This window comes from Lissotriton helveticus, chromosome 6 (genome assembly GCF_964261635.1).
Source record: "Lissotriton helveticus chromosome 6, aLisHel1.1, whole genome shotgun sequence".
NCBI classification, from domain to species: Eukaryota; Metazoa; Chordata; class Amphibia; order Caudata; family Salamandridae; genus Lissotriton; species Lissotriton helveticus.
The window spans coordinates 1,385,737,785-1,385,760,479 of record NC_136067.1 but is presented as its reverse complement, the minus strand read 5'-3'; positions in this window follow the sequence as shown (position 1 = coordinate 1,385,760,479).

Here is a 22,695-nt window from a genome sequence, read left to right as displayed (position 1 = left end):
CCGTATCCACCTAGGTGAACACTTCGTTTGTGAGTCTGGGCACCACCAACCCACGGACCAGGAGTCAATTTAAATTGGTCCTGTCTAGATACTACCCCAGCAATGGTACTCACCGGGCAGCACGGAACGGAAGGCCTCGGACTGGACTGGACGACGGACGACGAACTTCGGACTTCGGACTTCAGTTACAGGTGGGCCTCCGGATACCTCGGACCTTGGACTCTCGGCTTGGGCTCTGGTCGGGACTCGCCGCGTTCCTCCACCGTCTCGTTCGGATGCTGGACCGCCTCCTCCGTCTCCTCCGTGGGCCTGAGGGATACTTGAGCAGAAATATCTGCCACTGCGCAGAAGAGTTCCGTCACGACTGCAGAGGGTCAGGGGGTCGGCGTGGCTTCACCGACGCGTGGGGAAAGGGCAAGTCCCTGTTCGGGCGCCATTATGTGGTAAATAAATAAATAATACCCTATTTTTGACTAGACTTATAGCATAACAGATAGCTCAATAAAATAAGAGTCAAGATTCGAGGTAGTAGGAGTTTCTGCAGGTTTATTACAGCATAAGGACAGGATCAGGACAACCTGCATAGAACAGAATGACAGGGCCCAGCAGGACAACTGGGGCCCAGCAGGGGAAAAGAGGCCCAGCAGCTGCTGGGGCTAGGTCTGGGATGAGCGCGCTAACATTCAATAACAAAACACAGGCATATATACATAGCGCGAACACATAGCATTACATTGCAGTAGGCGTAGCAGTGGGTGGAGCAGAAAGGCATGACGCGTAGCAGTCGCGAAAGATAACAGTAAAAAGAGGTGTAACTGGGAGTATACATAGACATGTGATGCAAACGTAACAGAATATGTCATGAATGGGCGGAAACATAGGAGGGGGCTACCTAAGGAGCCGGGACCTCTAACCTAATGGTGCGCGAAAACTAGCAATGACGTGTTACTAGGAGAAGCTGGGGGCTACGAACTCTGTGCTAGGAGCAGAAACTAGAGTCTGGAGGGTCGGAGCGACATGTACCTAAACCCTATCTGGTATCTGATGTTTAGGGAACATGTTGATATAAACTAGAAGTCATGAGGGGAAAAGCTAACTTGACTCTAAGACTGGACCATGCATTATTCTACATGTAGTGCGTGATGGAGAATATTAAATGACCATTAAATACAGTATTTCTCTAACGTGGAGCCGAGTAGGCTAGACAATGACGGAAACTATTGATGCAGTTCAGTAGCTTAGGAATGCAGAAGGAGGACTGAACTGATAACTGGAACTATAACATACTTTTGGCAGACTCAGAGGCAGAGCCAAGCTGCACCGGGCACTGCGAGGCAGGAAGTAAGTGAAGGGTCGAGGATACAGGTGGGGGCTGTATCGCTCCTCAGCGAGGCTTTCAGGAGACAGGAGCTGAATCTGATGTCCGGGCCCTTTTGAGGCCTGGAAACGGGGACTTTATAATGGAATAACGTGCACACTGGGAAACGTGGCAACATTACTTTACATAGGCCTGATATTCGTAGTATTCACGAGGACTGGAGAATGACATACCAGAGGTGGACACAACTGTAATTGCGTCATTAATCGGACATGGGGAGTAACATATGCATATTGGTCATGCACACATAACATATGATGGATGAGGCGTAGGGACACAGAACATGGCAAAATTTACTTTTCCACACCGCGAGCAAGCAAAATGCCATCCCGGCGAGACTTTTTCCTCGTTCGCGATCAGCAACATCAAGTTGCCGATCGCGAGCGTGTAAAATAAACCTCCCAGCGAGATTCTCAACCTGGGGAGGTCAGGTTTCTCATTGCGAGTGGTCACGTAAGCTCGCAACCGCTCGCGATGAGAAACTACCAGTCCGCGTTGAGAAAGCTGCCGCTCGATTCGAAATCTACTAGAGCGGCAGAAAACAACCGCTTGCACTGTGCAAGATGCAGTTTGCACTGATTGCACAGTGCGGACAAGCATCCGGCACTGTGCAATCAGTGCGAACAGCATTTTGCACTGTGTACTATGCAGTTCGCGTAGCTCGCGTAGTGCCAAGTGCACTTCGTGTAGCTACGCGTAGCGCTACATCGCGAACTACGCCCAGGTTTACTTTATTCCCCTTGATGGGCTGCTGAGCCAGAAAAAACAAGGTGGGGTTAACAAGCTTGGCTCTCTTTGACTTCAGATGCTTTCTACCAGCCACAGCATAAGCCTGGCTCCTATCTTTGATTTCACTTGCCATGCTTGGCCATGATACATTATCAGACTAATTGCAGATGGGAATGGTGCTAGCATCAAAGCCAGTGGGTGACGCCATGCTGACGGAGACTGCGCTAGTGGTCGATGACCAGCGAGTGACATTGCAATATTCCCCAAGAAAAAACTTTAGCAACTAGCACTTATTCTTTTTTGTTGGTCTTTGAAGATGTAATGGACCTAGACCAGGGACAATGATCATCACAACAACCACAAGGAAACTCTCGCTTTGCTGCTTTGGACACTTCCCTTGGGACTGTGCTGCTTTTTTACCCACTACTCGCGGTACCCGCTCCGCGGGTCCCGCTTCGTGAAGGGTGCCTGATTGCTGCTGGGGGACATTGCTGGAGGAACCTAGGGAGGTGTGTGCGTGAGGCGGGGCTGCGAGCGAGTGCGTGTGCTGGACTGGGACTCCAATTCCCAGGAGCACCCGCCAGCCCGGATTACAATCACCTGGGCCGCTCTCCCCGACCCCTCCCCCCCACCCTTGAGCCTTTAAAATCTGCAGTTCCTGGATCGCCTAGCGGGACGCTTTGCTGCTTTGGACACTTCCCTCGGGACTGTGCTGCTTTTTTACCCACTACTCGCGGTACCCGCTCCGCGGGTCCCGCTTCGTGAAGGGTGCCTGATTGCTGCTGGGGGACATTGCTGGAGGAACCTAGGGAGGTGTGTGCGTGAGGCGGGGCTGCGAGCGAGTGCGTGTGCTGGACTGGGACTCCAATTCCCAGGAGCACCCGCCAGCCCGGATTACGATCACCTGGGCCGCTCTCCCCGACCCCTCCCCCCCACACTTGAACCTTTAAAATCTGCAGTTCCAGGATCGCCTAGCCGGACGCTTTGCTGCTTTGGACACTTCCCTTGGGACTGTGCTGCTTTTTTACCCACTACTCGCGGTACCCGCTCCGCGGGTTCCCGCTTCGTGAAGGGTGCCTGATTGCTGCTGGGGGACATTGCTGGAGGAACCTAGGGAGGTGTGTGCATGAGGCGGGGCTGCGAGCGAGTGCGTGTGCTGGACTGGGACTCCAATTCCCAGGAGCACCCGCCAGCCCGGGTTACGATCACCTGGGCCGCTCTCCCTGACCCCTCCCCCTCCTTGCCTGTAGTCACTATATCTGGCCGCTAGCTCTCCCGCGGCGCGGGAGCGCGCCGGGCGAAGCCCGGGACAAGGGCGGGACCGTCTGTGGCCGTCAGGGGCCAAAGGAGGCCGGGCTGGGCCCACTCCCTTTCCTCCCATTTCTTGTGTCATAGATCTTTGTTTATATTTGCCATATGCTTTTTGTGTGAGATTTCAACGCTATTAGCGATAACGTAGACAGAGTAGTGTTACCATTGTCATAGATACGCTTTAGAGGTATTTATTTCCTTGGTTCTCAATTTGCCCTGGTTAGGAGATGTCCTCACCCGAGGTAAACCCTGCCCCAGGAACGTCAGGGACCACTATCTTAGGACCCCTGGATACATTTTTTGCAAAAATTAAAAGTGAGGTTGATAAGGACATTACACTTGCAGAGAAGAGAGCCGGCCGACGTCTCTCTATCGAATTGCTCAAACAAAGACCCCTTCCGTGCCCGGATGTAGCCACAGGTCTTTTAATAGATCTCACAGACCCAATTGAGCATGATAATGACTCCCTTTCTACAGAGGATATTCCCCTCATTTTTCAGAACAAACTATCTGATCAGATAGACCCTATAACTATCCCGGACAATATTCCCTCTCAAGTAGCGGATAGTCAACCAATAGACTTATGTACTCCCCTCAATGATCGAGCCCCATTGTACAATATAAATATACCTTCGCCCATATTTACCCCAACTGGACCAATTCGACTCCTTTCCAACACTCCTGCCGGGAAGCCCATAGACTCACCTAAAAATACATCTTCCAAGGCTATTAACAAGTGTTCTAATACTCCCTCGGGTGCTCCCCCGAGGAAGAGGAGAAGAAAAAAGGCACCCCAGAGTGGAATTAGTACCTTTACTAATCCTTTGCATAATCTACATACGACTCCACTAAAGGAAGGGAGAGTGGACTCAACGGAGCACACGATTCCTAAACCTATATCTGTCCTTAGTTATTCAGGGTTATTAGATGATATTAATTCTCTTATAAAGGCTCTCATTTTACCTCTCACAGAAAGGTTTGTAAGTTTAGGGGAGAAACTCTACCAAATTCTTCAAGGGCAGAAGGGTTTACTTTGTTACATACCGGATGAAAGTGACAATTTAACACAGCCTATCAAACACTCTATCCAACCTAAACTAACGCCTGGTACCCCTTTAACAACTAAAAAACCCATAGATGGGACTTGTAAACATGTGCTAGACACTAAACTAACCACAAAACCTAGCTCAACTAATAACACCACCATCAAAGATAACCCTATTCCGAATACACGGACCCTAAACAGACGCCCCAATAATACTAAACCGCTGGGTAATACAACTTCTGACCCCACATTAAGATCAAGTCCAAGAAATACTGTCGACCTACCACCTGAATGCCTAAACTATGTCATCGTACTAACAGGTGTACCTCCTCTGCCAGTGGGTAACCCAGAGCATCATTCTAACTTAAAAAATAAGGTTATCTACTGGTTGAGGAGAAATAGGCCACCCCGAAGCATCTAAATTGTGAGATCGCTTCGGTGAGGCGTTGTAAGTGGGTCGGCACTAGACCTAAGGACATCGAGGGTGATGTAATCATAATCAATTTTAAAGACCATAGACTGGTCCCTTACCTTAGTGATTGGTTCCCTGGGAGAGGTGAGGGAGGGATTACCACGCACAATTTAAGTTACTTTTACCCGGAATCTTTGATGAAACCTCCGTCCCCTAATATATCATTATTAGGGAACAAAACCCAAAACCACATGAATGCTCGGAAACTGGAAGTCCTGTCGGGACCTAAGATGCCTTGGCAGTTGGACCAAAGACACCATACTCAAAATGCCCCTACTTCCTCCCAATCAATGTCTACTCATTCCCAATACCCTAGGCACTTATCCCATTTCTCGTATCACTTACAGTCTCCAATGACTTCCAAGGCCCACACTCACCACAACACTAATAGCAATCCTTTTTTTCCACCATGGCAGTCTAATCAACTGCCACCAACCTTCAAAAATCCTATTCATTCGAATCAATGGGACTACTTTCAAACTTATAATCCCAAGGAAGTTTGGAATATACCATTGACTAATTTATTCCATCCTCTTTCTGGGTTGGATGAGAATGAATGACTTACTGAGCAAAGCAACAGGAACAATACGTGTGAGGGGCATTGGGTGCGACAACGTATTTTCGTTCGAAATACTCTTATCAGTCCACTGATTGAGCAACAGGTCAAAGAGCGAGAGAGGGATATGCCAACAGGACCTGTTCTGGAAAATAGCCCCGTCCCTCATCGTTCCCAACCAACTTCTGAGGATTGCTGTGCTCTTAGTGTCACGTCTTCTCATGACCCTGTTATTACACCTTCCCAACCCCTGAGAAATTTCACGGGGACCACCCTCTGCTCAGATGTATCCACCACTACGGTATCGTACTTTAATTCCCTCTTATCATGGAATGTGGCAGGTCTAGGGAGTAAAGTTGTAAACAAAGCATGGTTAGCAGTTATACAAAGCCATGGCATCTTGTGTTTTCAAGAAACATGGCTGTTAGAGGAAATTCATCTGCAGGGGTATCAGACCTTTCACTCTCCGGCAGTGTTGTCGACACAGGGACACAATAAGGGTGGGCTCTGTGTTTACGTTTCTACCATTGCGCATGTTAAGGTCCATAAATTCTTTTCTACTTTGTACTTTCAAATTTTATTACTAAAATGGGGCTTTAATGAGAAAATATTACTGGTGAATTTTTATAACAACATCCCTAATAGCGAAATGGAATCTACTATGTCAAACATGCTGTCTCATATGACCCGATTTGTTGAATACTCAAAGGGGGCAAAGATAATCTGGGTCGGGGATTTCAATTGTACCATCTGCCCGTCCATCGAAACAGATTTGTGTTGCCTGTCTGATTATGGGGTGGAGGGTCCTATCCACTTTTCTCACACAAAGATGGGGTCACTTTTAAATGGTATTGTTTTTAATTTTGATTTATTCTTTGTGAATCAGACCTGTTTACCACCTATCCCTTTCGAGCCAACCTTTTTTGGTAGAGGATGTAATACGGTCATTGACTTTGCACTCACAACTTATCCCAATCCAGGGTTCATATCTTCCTGGGAAGTAGGCAAAGACATATTTAGTGACCACTACCCTTTAAGAATTGGGCTAAATGTAAAAGGGCGCCCTGACAAAATGGAAACTTCCCGCCTGTACCCATTTAAGATTGATTTAGCCAAAACTAACGGTTACGTGGTTAAATGGGAAAAAATTGTACCTAGCACGTTCCTAAAGAATCTTTTTTCTCATTGTGTTAGTGATATTAATGTTTGCTTAGAGGAATTCGAGGAGCCCATAAACACTATGGCAGCCTTTGCTAATATTCAATATCACATTAAAAATGTGTTGATTCGCATGCCTAAAAATAACCTTACGAATTCTGAGGGGTGGTTTAATGGGAAATGTACAAAAGAGTTGAAAGCCTTAAAAAGGGCCTTGAAATTGAAACCAAGAAATCCGTCCAATATACGAGAAGCCAGGAAACTATATAAACTGGCCATTAAAGAAAGAAGATTGGCTTTAAAACAATCTGCATGGGATTCACTGTTGGAGGCCTCTAGACAGAAAGATAGTTCCCTCTTTTGGAAGTTGGTGAAATCACTATATCAACCGAGGGAAAGAGGCAACACAATTGATCTTGCTATAACTGGGGAAAGATGGTTAACCCACTTTAGCCAATTATATAACCACACAAGGAGAGAAGACATGACACTTCCAACAGGGGGGGTTCCTGCGGCAGACAATACTATAGTTAATAGTGGCAGTGAACATCCCTCTCGTTATCCATTTCCAATAGACCTAACCTTTTCTATAGAAGAAGTTACTGCGGCAATAAAGGAAAGCGCATCAGGCAAGGCACCAGGGCCAGACTGCACTCCGGTAGATGTGTACAAAGCTGAACCAGACTTCTGGGCACCACTTCTTACAAATGTTTTAAATCAGGGAAACCGAAGTGGGTTTATTAAAACATGGTCTGATGCCATAGTGGTCCCCATATTCAAGAAAGGCAATAGGGACGACCCTACCTGCTATAGGCCAATATCCTTATTGGATGGCCTCATGAAAGTAGCAGGTAGAGTCATTTTAAAAAGATTACAATTCTGGGAGGTGGACCACAAAGTAGTATCATACTTGCAGTATGGGTTTAGGAAAGGCAACGGGACAACCGAACAGTGCCTAAATTTATCTCTCCTTATTTCCAAATATACTAAAGCCAGAAGCGGAGCCTTATTTATAACTTTTATCGATTTAAGCTCTGCTTTCGATTGCGTGGACCATTTGTTTTTATGGACCACGCTGGCTGAACTGGGTATTGATGCTCGCCTAATCACCTTCATCAAAGAGCTTTACAATAACTCAGGTGCTAGAGTAAGGTACGGTAATCAGGGGAAATGTACTGAAAAATTTCCAATCTCAAGAGGGGTGAGGCAAGGCTGCATCCTGGCCCCACGGCTTTTTAATTATTATATTAACTCAGTCGGACAAAACCTTTCAATTGCTCCAAATGATTACCCTACAGTGAAAGGCTTACCAGTCCCAATTTTACTGTACGCCGACGATGCGGCCATAATGTCCCAGACCCAAGTCGGTCTACAGAGGGCGGTAAATAACTTTGCTAGTTACATGAAGGACAGAGGACTTAGAGTGAACATATCTAAAACGTTCACCATGCCATGTACTAGAAAGATTAATAGAGCCCCTTGTAATATATTCTTAGATAAACAGAAAATAGCAACAACTGATCATTTTAGCTATCTAGGAGTTTTATTTGATAGAAGGTGTCGCTGGAAGCCGGCGATTGCAGCAAGAAAGCTGGCTTTCACCCGCACCATAGGCGCTCTGCGCACGTTCTCGGCTAGACTTGGTGGTAAGCCACCTAAGGAGCTTCTACAGATCTACCAGGCCAAGTGTGTGTCAACAGCTACTTATGGGGCGGGCTTATGGGGATTCGAGAATGACTACTCTCTGCAGGGCTGTGAAAATAAATTTTGATGTTATTTACTGAGAGTGCCAAAAAGTACCTCAACATTCATGGCGCATATTGAGGCGGGAGTTAAATACCTCGGTGATACTATTAAGATGTCCCCAATTATTCTGTGGCACAAAGTGTGGGTAACCCCCGAAGCCAGCTTTAACAGGGACCTTATAGCAGATTGTTTATCTTTAGATAGGGTTGCCAATTTCAGATGGTTTTCATATGTAAGATCAATCCTGTCTGAGTTGGGACACCCAGAATTTTTTGAGGAGCCAAGTACCATGGAGGGTATTTCAAGATCAGCTCTTAAAAAAATGTTAATTAATCACCTGGAAACTAAGAGATGGAATTGTGAAAAACATAAACATTTAGTTTTAAACTTTCAGGAAATTACCCCCGACGAAGGCTTACAAACTTACTTGACTACTGTCCCTAGTCAGTTTCAGCGTATGCTTTTGTCCCGCTTGCGCCTTGGCACTTTATTTCGCATGGTCACCCTACCTGACGTGAACACCTGGTCACCAAGTAAGCTGGTTTGCCCATGCGATAATATTGCTGTGCAATCCAATATACACATAATGTTTTTTTGTAAACTGTACAGCTATCCAAGACAACAATTTTTAAAACCTCTATTAAATCTTTGGGGTCTGAGGAATTGTAGACCAGCATTTCAGAGAATGTTGCGGCTAGAAAATGACCATGTGATTTTTGCTGTCTCAAGTTTTTTAAGTACAGTTATAAAGTACCGTAATTCAATGTGGTAAAAGACTTCTTTTCCTGGTACCCTGTTATACACTGTTGTCTGATGAATTAAGCTCTAAACTAAGAACAATTGATGTCTTATTACGATTTCTTTTTAATTTTTAAAGCCATTGATTATTTCTACACGTTTTATTATACTTGTGCTAATAATATTTAATGTGAAATGCCAATTGATGTATTTGCTGTGCTTTCATGATTTTACATTGAAATCGAATAAAGCTTATATTTACTTACTTACTTACTAACTCTCGCCATTGACGGTCCACCCTGGCCATGAGGCAGATTTAAGTGGAACTGGTCAACAGGTGGACCCTTCAATGCAGTGTCTGTTATTTACCCTGGAGACAGGCATAGGAATTATGTTCCTTCATTTACACTCTACACACACTAGGGGTAGAATTCAGAGTGTTGGCCCAGGGTCCGATTCCCGAAAGAATGCCCTTGACCCAGACGGTAAATTAAATGGGAAGAAACGTCTTGACTTTACATGATATGAAAAGTTGTGGCGACACCTTTTTTTAATATGCAACAGGGAAGAACCAATACTTGTCTATTATCCCTACCTTGACTCAATGTTATTTATTTAGATAGTTTCTTAATACTACAGACATAGAGGTGGTTGGTACTTGAACATTAAAGACACACCCATGAGAAAGGAAAATACTATTGGTGAAGAGAGGCTCATAATAACATATATAAAAAAACCTCAAGTGCTCTTTTGAAGTCTACAATGGATGTGTAGAAGTTGGTCCCGATGAGGATCAGACCATATATTCAAGCACGACACCTTGTGTAGGTGAGAGTCTTTTACCCTTTTAACTCAATGATTTGAGTAACCACAGTCCAGGAGTTAATAGGTGAGCACCTTTGCCCATTTACTTATTTATTTATTTAGAAGATTTTATATAGCGCGAACATGACCTGTGAGGGGATCAAAGCGCCTTACAAATGCTCTTAAATAAGCAAAACAGGAAAGCAAACAAATACAAAGTCAAAAGAGGTATCAACTGTGCAGAAGGTAATGTCTCTGGGACAAGTCGACGATACAATAGATATGGTCAGACAGCCAAGTGATAATCATGTGCCATTGATATAATGACTTTGACGCTGTCTTTTCAACTTTTGTAATTAATTTTAGAGCTGGCAACCTTCCTGAACCTCTCTTGAGGAAGTTATCTTACTTGTTTCAGTTCAGGAATGGCATTACATCCAACTTTTGAAGGTTTCCATGCAGGTATTAGGAGGCGTCAGTGGTGGAAGTGAGTAATTCCAGAGGTGAAGTCAGGAGCGTCCTCTTAACAAAGATTTTGAGTATCTGCACTTTTTTTTGCCAGTTAAGCTCTGTGTCAATGACATCTTCACTTGGCAGGCCTAGGTCAGCCCCACACATGCAGTGATTGAAACATTTGCAGCAACCACTGGCACAGAGTAACCTAAAGGTCGTTACTTTCCTTCCCTTCTCACCATTCAGCAGTCAAATAAAAAGGCAAGAACAAGGAAGGAAAAGGCATTGTGAAACATTGATAATAAGGGGGAAAGAGAGACTGAAGAAGTAGCAACAACCACAGTAGGACAGAGCTAGGGGACAGAACTGAGAATTCTTGGTCACAGTAATAGTGTGAATTTACTGGTGCAAGGAATAGCCATTAACTCATTTTTTTGAGAAATGCTTAAGTTGATATCAAATGAAAGTTGCTCTTTTAATGGAAATGTCAGTCTCTTTGTCCACCTCTAACCTTTAGGACAAATTACTTACTTTTGTTAACGCTCATCCTGCTGGATACTACATCTAACTGAAGATTCCTCACCTTGTGAATATCGTCAGGCATCATAATGGAATCAAAGATTTTTCTCAACACTTCCCTTGTGCGCCCCTGGGTGCAATCATGCAGTTCAGAGTAAAATCCGTTCTACCTCGGAAATGATGCTAGAGCCACATATAGCGGCCACCCTTGCACGCTGACATTAGTTTAAATCTTGATTCTCTCTGCATTATTGACGCTAAGAAAATACAGATCAGAGTTAACTGTGCACAGATATCTAAATTGGGAACTGTTTATATATTACACAGAACGAGGTGGTGGATGGATAGGTTGGTGAGTGCTCCTCAGTTATATAGAGTATCTACAGAAGGTAAGTAACTTAATCTCCAGATTGATACTTCAAACTGCAGATTGTTTACCTTGTGAATAGTTGTCAAGGCAGTACCCTCCCAAGTGGAGGGTCTCTAGAATGGCTCAGACCAGATAGTCCTGCAGGACTGAACAAACAAAGTGTTCCTCCCGACAGATCTGACTATCAAGCCAGTAATGCCTCTTGAACATGTGTATTGAGGCCCACGGAGCAACCTGACAGATGTCCCAAAAAGGCATTCCACACACCAATGCTGTGGTGGCAGCCTGAGCCCTGGTAGCCACTCCCTCTAGAAATGCCTTCTTGGCCACATAAAAGATCCTTATGCAGTGGATTATCTATCTAGAGATCAATCTTATCTGCACTGCTTTACCCTTCTTTGCTCTTGCAAACTCCATAATGAGCTGTTCATCCAGCCAATGTTTTCTGGTAGATCCACATAAAATCATACAGCTATGTTGGGTTTAGAACAATGTTGCCTCTCTTCTACCTTAGACTGCCTGATGTGAAATGGCATCACTTTTTGTAGGAATGTCTCCCAGACTCTGATGTTGTAAATTAACAGCGATTAAGTTGAGCGTTAGCAAAAGACATCTTGGTTTTACCGTTATCTTGACATTTGATGGCATCCATTTGATTTATGGCAACCATTTTGTCTGCCACATGTTACCTCGTGTCGACCATGTGCGTTGTCCTACCTTTCTGCTCATGGCCTTTGAATCTGCCCGGCAACAGGCTATTAATAGCATCTCTGTGTTTGCTGCTGACCGTTAGGGTCCACATCTGTTAATTGTTAACCCTAGATTGGAATGTGTTAGCCGAGACCCCAAGACTGTTAGCTCCTCCCACTGATCGATTGTGCTTCTCAATATTACCTTATATGGACATAAAATGTGCTCTTATGCTTTGTACCGCCTTCTTTTGAGCCCCTGTGTGGGTATAAATAAACCATGTGTTCGGTAACCCTTTGTGCTACTTCTCGCAGTACCGAAGGGTACTGGTTGAATTATAGCACCACCTCATGAGGTGTAATAAACGTTATGTTTTGTATTTCCAGTTTCTGTGCCAACTTTTTCCTTTGGAGTCTGAGGACTTTGTGCACAGAAGGGCGAACCCCTTGCACTAGCGGGTCTGGCTGAGGCCTGTTATGACAAATTGGCGCCGGCACGTGGGGCTCATCGGCGACTCGGATGCCCGAAGGATTGGTCGTGACGACGGTTCGGAACCTCGCTGAGGACGCGATCGCTGCCAGAGGAGACCAGAGTCTTGGCACCCGAGGCGGTTCTTCCCTACTTTCTGATCCGACCATCCGGGTGGCGCCGGTCCTCGACTGAGATCTCTTCTGTTGGTTTGCCGTGCAGAGACCGTGTGGTCGAATTTAGAACTTGGCAGTTGGAACCTGGACAGCCTATGATTGGTAAGAGCCGTTTTGCGGCGCCTGTTGTAGGTTTTGGATTTTGGATACCCTTGAGTGGTAAGGTAGTTTTAGGGAACGCTTACCGTGGCATATTTGTATTTGGGAATAGACTAGTCTACTTGGATTTGTATGTGCATGTGGGAAATATATGTGTTGCAACTGATATAGGCAGGTAATGCGAGGACTTTTCCTCAACTTTTGTTTGTATAGCGCGATGTACTAAGAAGGTACCTTAAGCGCTCTTTCCCTATAAATAGTGTATATTTTGCACTATTTCTTTTGACATGCCTGTTTTTAGCGCACTTCGAAGGTTGTGCTGCTTTTGTAAGGGTACCAGTTTACGACTTGAAGAATCGCAGCCGGCTCCCCCCGAGGGGACACCTAATAGAGATATGCATGTGAAATTTGGTCTTTCTGCCATAATGTACAGCACGTTGTGGCACAAATACACCAAGAAGGATCCTGAGTTACGGTGGCCACTGCATGGGTCATTTGATGCGCGAAAGGTTGAGTATGTGGAACGATGTTTGTTTGAGCGAAAGTCTAGGCGTGATATGTTTGAGAGTTTGCGAATGTGGGAAATAGAAGTACGGCAGCAAGAGAAGCGTGAGCAAGTGTTGATTGAAAAAGAGCAGCGAAAGAGTGTGTATGAGAAAGCGCTTGAGTTACGAAAGAAAGAAACAAAAGAACTGCAGGAATGAGAGGATAAGGAACGTAGATTACAGATATCTGGCCAGTATTCTGTCCGACAGCCTCTCTATCCTTTCCTTAATAAACCGCAAGATGATTTTTTGTTATTAGATCGACCTCCACCTCCGTATGCCGTCCCGTCCGCTCCGTCCGGACATGACGAGGATTCTGACGCAGATCAACGGAAAGCGCGGGACACTCGATCTATGTTATCTGTTGAGCGTTCGTCCGAACTCAGACAGGCTGCTCGTAAGGCATTACGTACTGTTAATTCCGCTCCCGATCTCTTAGTCATCATAAAGGATTGGTCGGAAAAGGAGCAGACATATTTTTCTGCGATATTTGCTGATGAAGTTGTAGAAATGTTTCGAAAATACTCTTTGGTGTTAGAACCTCATGATATAGCAAATGATCGTAAACAGCTACGTGATGGCTCTTTTGTTTTCCCCCAGGTAGAAGACGTGATTAGAAGACTGGTTAAATTACGAAATGAGGCGTACCATCTGAAGAAGCAGAAAAAGAATGCGGACAATGTTCCACAGTCTAATCCGAATGGAGAACCGCAGTCCCCCACCTTCGAGACAGATAAGATAAAATCTGCCGATATGAGACCTATGCGGGAAGCCACACCCTTGTATGTTCCTCCTAAAGGGGCGGGTGATAATGATGATAAAAATTCGGCTGATTCTAAGGGATATTTCATTTATAATTGGCTGTACACTCCTTGGAATAGAGCAGATGTAATGGCGCTTAAAACAGCATTGCCTGATCCGCGTAAAAATCCAGCGGCCTTTTATGAGGAAGTTGAAGGCGCTTTAAATTCTTGCACTATGACCTTATGTGACATAGATTTGTTTTTTGGTTTAATTTTGCCACCAGATATGTGGCGGACTGTTCGTAAAATCAATGACCGTACTACTTTTGGTGCCGAATGGAAAGATCTTGAACGGCTAGATACCGATAGGGAGCTCGCCAAGAAGCCGCATCGATTAATATTAGATCTTCCTGCAGCCATTTTGACAAAACTGAAAACGATTATTCCCCCTAAGAAGGTTGATTGGACTGTTTTAGCATCATGTAAACAAAAGACAGACGAATCGGTTTCTGATTTTTTCACACGTTTTGAAGAAACTTTTCACGACTTTAGCGGCCAGTCTTTGACAGATGATACAGGCAGACATTTGTTTGTCGATAAATACGTTACGAATTTGTTACCAGTAATAGTCAGCCGTCTAAAAGCTAGTGAAAGTTCTTGGACTACTTCCTCTCCGGCTTCTGTTTTAACGATGGCTCAATATTATGAGCGTCAAGAAGCGGAGGCGAAGGGGAACGAGGACAAGAAATCTAAAGAGTTAAAAACAAAAGTTATGATGGCCCAGGTATATGGCCCGCCTTCTAGAAATTATGATAGGGGTCCTGATAGAAACTATGATAGAGGTGGATGAACATCTCTCAATACTCCTTATACTCGTACGAATTTAAACATCAACCAGGGTGCATATTGTAAGCAGCTTGGCCATTGGATGCGTAATTGCCCATTATTGCGTCCTCAATTGGATGCTCGGGGGCGGGGCCAAGGGAGAAATGGTTCAGGATTTTCGGAGGCTCGGGGAAATGTGAATGATCGTGTTCGATCCGATACAAATGTACGCCCACAGTACAGACAGAACACTTTTGATCGGCGAAATCAATATCAAATGTCTGATTATGTTCAGCCTGATCTGCACGATTCTGCTCATGCATAGGATTGCCTAGGATGGGGTAAGGAATCAGTTGAAGTTCCAGTAGATCAGACGGGTCCCTATGTTACAGCACATGTTTTGGGTTCTACTGATCGGTTTTTGGTAGATACAGGAGCTACTCGTAGCGCTCTGTCTAAACAATTGGTTCCGAGGGCTCCCCTGTCTGGCACAACTATTACTTCGATAGGTTTCGATGGAACACCTTCCCTTAGCCCATTGTCACAACCACTCCCATTTTATGTTGATAAATTCAGTGCTCCATGTCCGTTTTTGCTTTCCCCTAACACACCAGATAATATTGTGGGCCTTGACATGCTGAAGTACTTTAGAGCCACGATACGATGTTCTCCTGAAGGGGTGCGAGTCATTTTAAATGATAATCAATCTGAATTTGATAGAATTTGTCTTGTTAAAGAAGACATTGCATTAGCCACTCTTCCTGAGTCCCTCTGGGCTACATCAGACACTGATGTGGGTCAGATGGTAATTCCTCCGGTTCAGATCAGCGTTAAGGAGGGAGCTGTGTTACCTCGTTTGCCACAATACAGGATTTCACAGGAGGGAGAAGAAGCACTCATACGCATTGTACATGAACTTATCCGAGTTGGGGTTGTTGAGGAAGTTCCATTTAATGTTTGCAATAGCCCGATTCTCCCGATTTTGAAAAGAGACACTGACGCACGAGTTTACAGATTCATTATTGATTTGAGGGAAGTAAATAAAATTGTAGTACCACAGTATCCTATGGTTTCTGACATTACAACACTTGTTACTTTGGTTCCTCCAACTGCTACTACATTTACTGTTATAGACTTGAAGAACGCTTTCTTTTCGATCCCTATTCATCCTGACAGCCGATACTTGTTCGGTTTCACTTTGAATAATCGATCGTATCGATTTTGTAGAGTTCCTCAAGGCTATACTGAGAGCCCGAGTATTTACAGCCAAGCATTGAAGAGGGAACTTGATTCTTTTGTATTACCCGAAGGTGTGGCCCTCATCCAATTTGTCGATGACATCTTGTTGGCAGCCGACACCCCAGAACAGTGTGAAAAATGCACTCTATCTTTGCTTTCTTTCCTTGCTTCACACCATCATAAAGTATCGCGAAAGAAGTTGCAATATTGTAGACCAAAGGTAACCTACTTAGGTCACCTTTTGTCTAAGGAGGGACGTGCATTGACATCAGATCGCATACAAGCAATTTTAGATACGCCAGTTCCTACCACACAGAAAGCAGTACGTGCATTCTTGGGTCTTACTTCCTTTTGTAGACAGTGGATTTTGGGATTTTCACATATCGTTAAGCCTTTGTTAGTACTTTTGACAAAAGATACCCCAGTACCTCTTCCATGGACAGAAGAATGTGAAAGTGCTTTTCGACAGTTACGTCAAGCTCTTTGCTCAACACCAGTGTTAGGTACACCAGATTACACGAAGCTTTTCACACTTTACGTACATGAGAAAGATGGATGCGCATTGTCAGTGTTGGCTCAGTTACACGGCGATAAGCAACGCCCGTGTGCTTACTTCTCAGCAGTTCTTGATCCTGTTGCTAGAGCATTACCTGGATGCTTCCGTTCAGTTGCAGCAACAGCAGTGTCAATTCGACAGAGTGAGAGAATAGTTCTGTCACATAAATTGTTAGTGTTAGTACCACATTCTGTTGATGCCCTTTTGAATCAGACAAAGACGCAGCACTTGACTAGTGCTCGTCTCACAGGATATGAACTGACATTGTTAGCTCCCCACATTACATTGAAGAGATGTGCAACTTTGAACCCAGCCACTTTGCTGCCATATCGGGTGACCCAACCTCAGTCACAAGAAACGCACGATTGTATTTTTCTGACTGAGGAACAGACAAAGGGTCGCATTGATTTGCAGGATACGCCCCTGCCAGATGTGGATGGTGAATTGTGGGTTGATGGGTCCTGCCTGAAGCTACCGGATGGTATGACTTCAGCCGCATATGCAATTACCACACTTGAAACAATAGTGGAGACAGCCCGCATACCACAGAAATCAGCCCAAGCAGCTGAGTTGATAGCTCTGACAAGAGCATGTGAGCTCAGTGCTGGGTTGTGCGTGAACATTTATACGGATAGCCGCTATGCTTTCGGAGTGGCACATGATTTTGGCCTACTCTGGAAGGAAAGAGTCTTTCTTACATCTCATGGAATACAGATAATGCACGGAGATTTAGTGCATAATTTCTTGACTGCATTGACATATCCGAAGAAAGTAGCTATTATAAAGTGCAGCGCACACAAGAAAGTAACAGATAAAATTGGCCAGGGAAATGCCTTTGTAGACCGCGTAGCACGTGAGACTGCAATACAGAGAAAAACTACTTCCATGTATGTAGTGAAGTCGCAAGCTGAAAGATGGCAAGATGCTAGGCAGGAAGTGCGAGAGATACAGAAAACAGCTTCTGACAAAGAACGTGAGCAGTGGTCTAAAAATGGAGAGTTAGATGAAGAAGGCTGTTGGAGAAATAAGCAGATGAACAGATGGAAGCTGCCTATAGCTTTCGTACAGCCTATGGTTCAGATGGCACATGGGCTAGCACATGTTGGAGCTTCCGCAATAACAAGAATGCTTACGCAAGTTTGGGAGCATCCAGAAATTGCTAGCGCAGCTAAAAGAGTAGTACAGTCCTGCTTGATTTGTTTGCAATACAATCCTGGAAAAGGAACACGAGTTCCATCTGGAGGTTTTGCCACACCAACCGCACCTTTTGAAGTCCTGCAAATGGACTACATCCAGCTCGAGCGGTGTAATAATCTAAAGTACGTCCTAGTGGTGGTTTGTGCTTTCAGCAAATGGATTGAGGCATACCCCACGAAAGACAATACTGCGATTACTACTGCTAAGGTGCTGCTGAAAGAGTTCTTTCCGAGGTTTGGTGTTTGCAGACTTTTATGGAATGATAACGGACCTCATTTTGTTGGAGAAGTTTTCAAGTATGTTTTGAAAGTATTGGGAGTCAAGCAGAAGTTTCATGCTGTGTTCCATCCACAATCAGCAGGATTGGTGGAAAGGTACAATGCTACTCTGAAGCTGAAAATCTCGAAAATTGTAGCCTCCACGAAATTGACTTGGCCAGATGCATTGCCATTGGCATTGTTGTCCATTAGATCAGTACCCCATTCTAGAACGGGTCTCACCCCGTACGAGGTGGTATTTGGACGGCCGATGAATATTTGGGCAGTTCCGAAACCAAGTTCTGTATATGATGTACCTTGTGTTTTAATGAATGACTATTTGGCACAATTAACTGATAGCTTGGTTTCTATTCATCAACAGGTTCGAGAAGCGCTCCCCGATAAGTCCCAAGGTGAAGGCCATGAAATCCGTCCTGGTGACCATGTGATGGTGAAAGTCTTCGAGAGGTCAAGCAGTCTGGAACCGAGGTGGCGCGGACCGGAACAATTACTCCCGCCACGAGAACGGCAGTTCGTGTTGCCAACAAGAAGAATTGGGTGCATAGTATCCATTGCCGGAAGGTCTTGCCCACCTTGGTGGAACCTGCTGTGCTGACTGATCATCGAGACATCCTGACTACGGAGAAAGGCCCTGCTGTATCACCTGACGGATCTGAGGAGTTCTTCCCAGACCAGACAACTCCTGGAGCAACGCAATACAATTTGAGATCAAGAAAGTGATTTTTGTAGTTTTTGTTGCGAGACTGGTTGAGCAACCGCTCTGGGTAGTGGAAACGGAAAGCCAATATGACAAGGCAGGGGGATCAGCCCTGCGTAGTATAGTGACACCTGTCTTGATCTGTGGTGAAGAAATCAACGTCTGCCCAGAGTAAAGAGCTCATTGACTATTTTGTTTTTTCTATTTTTTAGTTTGAAGATGACTCTTGTGACTATGAATACTAATAAGAAGAAGATTTTAGGAGTATTACGTTTTTTGTTGTTTTAACAATTATAGCAATGATCACTTGGTCCGTTGAGGTAGTGACTCCTGCTCGTGGGTTTGTGGTAGTTCCTACTACTCCTATTCCGGAAGAGCACCAGCATTTCACTCTTCCTTATCATGAGTATAAGCATCGAGAGTCTTACTTGAATAACACTTTTGTTCAGATGCTCCACCACACTCACAACGCCACGAACACTACAAATTGTTGGATATGTGGTATGCTTCCGGCTCATCAGAAGAAAGGTGGAACACCGTTTATTCCACTTCCCTTTTCGCATAATGGTTCTTGTCGAGCCTGGTATACTCTTCTCTTTTCAAACAGAAAACCTGTAGTAGGTGGACTTCTCTTCCGCTTGAATAAAGAGTGTTATCAAGATGAACATGGGTATCCCCAAGCGAATGGAACTATATGGGAATGGGAAGAATACCGACCGGACAATGCCTCTACGCCTTATGTTTTTTACCCACACGAGAGACTCTACTACGAGCAATGAATCTGTAATTACTGTAACACGGACTAAAGCAAACTTATGTATACAAAGTACTGGACGAATTCCAGTTGGGACCAGCGATTGTGTTGTTGTATTAAATATGGATGGAATAAATTAGAGTACCTTTCTGGCTTCACATAACACATATCTAGTATGTGGAAGTCATGGATATCACAGATTACCTGTAGGGTGGTCTGGCATATGTTATGTTTCTTTCCTATTACCCCCTGTTTTTCTGGCACCTGCTTCGTATCATCGAGATTTTAAATTGTTAGGAAATATTTCTATGAATCGCTATAAACATACGATACGGATTGATGATGTAGATCAGACAGACACTAGTCTGCAGCAATATGTTGATTTCCATTTGGGCTTGTTTTCTTTTGTGGGTGCCGCATTAAATAGTAGGAAAATACGACGGTTGACTAGAGTTGTGGAAGCTGTCACCAATGAAACTGCTGTAGCTCTAGGAAATATTACAGAGGAGTTGCAAGTTGCTAGAATTGTAACTCTTCAAAACAGGATGGTCCTAGACGTCATGTTAGCAGATAGAGGAGGAGCATGTAAAATCATCGGAAGTAGCTGTTGTGTATTTATCCCTGACAACTCGCCTTCTGTATATGAAGCAATTCTTAAACTGCATAAAATCGCTTCTGATATTCATGAGAAAAATGGCACCTGGACCTTTGCTGGATGGTTTTGGGCTTTAGTCTCCACCTGGGGTTGGAAAATATTGACTATTCTATGTATTGCAATTGCAATGATTTTCACCTGTTGTATGTGTATCCATTATGGACCAATGCTATGTTCCATGTGTATAACTGCCTGTATACCATCCAGAAGAAATGCTGCAAAGGCACAACAAACGTTGGATAAAGTAGTGACCAACATAATGTGTATAGATATACGAGATGAATGTACAGATTACCCCAAAAGAGCATATGTCTTTAGCTAACGCTAAAAGGGTCGTCTGTTGTAAATTAACAGCGATTAAGTTGAGCGTTAGCAAAAGACATCTTGGTTTTACCGTTATCTTGACATTTGATGGCATCCATTTGATTTATGGCAACCATTACCTCGTGTCGACCATGTGCGTTGTCCTACCTTTCTGCTCATGGCCTTTGAATCTGCCCGGCAACAGGCTATTAATAGCATCTCTGTGTTTGCTGCTGACCGTTAGGGTCTACATCTGTTAATTGTTAACCCTAGATTGGAATGTGTTAGCCGAGACCCCAAGACTGTTAGCTCCTCCCACTGATCGATTGTGCTTCTCAATATTACCTTATATGGACATAAAATGTGCTCTTATGCTTTGTACTGCCTTCTTTTGAGCCCCTGTGTGGGTATAAATAAACCATGTGTTCGGTAGCCCTTTGGGCTACTTCTCGCAGTACCGAAGGGTACTGGTTGAATTATAGCACCACCTCATGAGGTGTAATAAACGTTATGTTTTGTATTTCCAGTTTCCGTGCCAACTTTTTCCTTTGGAGTCTGAGGACTTTGTGCACAGAAGGGCGAACCCCTTGCACTAGCGGGTCTGGCTGAGGCCTGTTACGACACTGAGCACCAGTTTGTTTGGGAAAAAGGTGGTAAATGAATGCTGGACAAACAGAGCTTGCCAATCACTTCCGACGAGCTGGCATATTCACTACAAGGAAACCTGTCATCGAGATGAGGACAGCTATGCCTCATCTCTGATGGGGTACACATCAAGAATGTTATGACCAAATAAAAGTCTCACAGTGGTATCACAAAGCGTTAAGAAGGGAATATTTGGTTACTCCCTTAAAATTGCATCCCAACAGGTGATTTGAATAAGGATGATTGATCAGGTAACTGTAGAAAGGCCCTATAAATACCCTTTAACAGCAGTCCCAGCAAGTCCTTGCTGTGCTAGAGAAAGACCAAGCAACACATCTGATAGATGAGCCTGGAAAGGTTAGATGTGCAGAGAAGTCCTCCAAGCAACATGCTTTTCCCAGCATCCAGCATTAACATTTCTGTATATGGACTCCTAGTTGCCAAAATGGCATCTACGACCTCAGGAGGCAGATCAATCAATCTATCAGGATTTGTAAAGTGTGGGTAATAACCCATGAGGGTATCCATGCACTGAGAGCACTGCTGCAGGGGAGGGATCAGTTGAACAGCTAGGCCTTGAGTTCCTTGCTGAATTCCTGCAGAGTGGGTGAGGTTTGGAGGTGAAGTGGGAGATCATTCCAGGACTTTGTAGCAAGATAGGAGAAGAAGCGGCCTCCAATCTTGTTGGGGTGGTTGAGAGTGAGGAAGTGGGAAGCGGAGCGCAGGTGTCTGGAGGGGAGGTAGAAATTCAGGTAGTGGTTGATGTATGCTGGTCCTAGGTTGGGTGGGGCTTTGAAGGTGTGGATCAACATCCTGAACTGCCATCTTTTCTGAATGGGGAGCCAGTGGAGCTTTTTGAGGTGGGGGTGATGTGGGTCTGCTTTGGGAGTTCTAGGATGAGTCTGGCCACTGAATTCTGCATGATCTGCAGTCTCTTGAGGCGGTGCGGGGTGATTTATATGTAGAGTGCGTTGTCGTAGACCAGTTGGCTGGTGACAAGGGCTTGGGTGACTGTTTATCTGGTGTTGATGGGGAGCCATTCGAAGATCTTATGGAGCATGTAATTGGTGAGGGAGCAGGCAGATGAGACTGTATTGATCAGTCTTCTCAAATGCATTCTTTAACTGTCACTGCTCAATCGCCATGTATGGAGGTGTAGGTTGGGCAGACCCAGATGCAGGACTATGCCATATTTTTGTGACAAAAGATCCTCCAACAGGGAAAAAATGCTCATGGCTAGTATTTCCGGGTACCAAACTTGCCTGGCCCAGTCTGGGCCACTAAGGTGCTTTGGGCCCAGTCCTTTCTGATCATCAACATTACTCTGAGCAGAAGAGGTAGAGGTTGGAAGGCATACAGGAGTTCGGAGATCCAGTCATTGAGAAGGCATCTCCGAACGAGAACCCCCTTGGGAACTCTGATGCTCAAATGCTTTAACACTGTTAATTTTCGGAGGTGGCAAAAAGAAAGAGTTCCTCATTGCTGAAAGATGCCATGCTCCACCACTGAATGCAATCCCCATTCGTAATCTGCTAGGCAAAGCCAA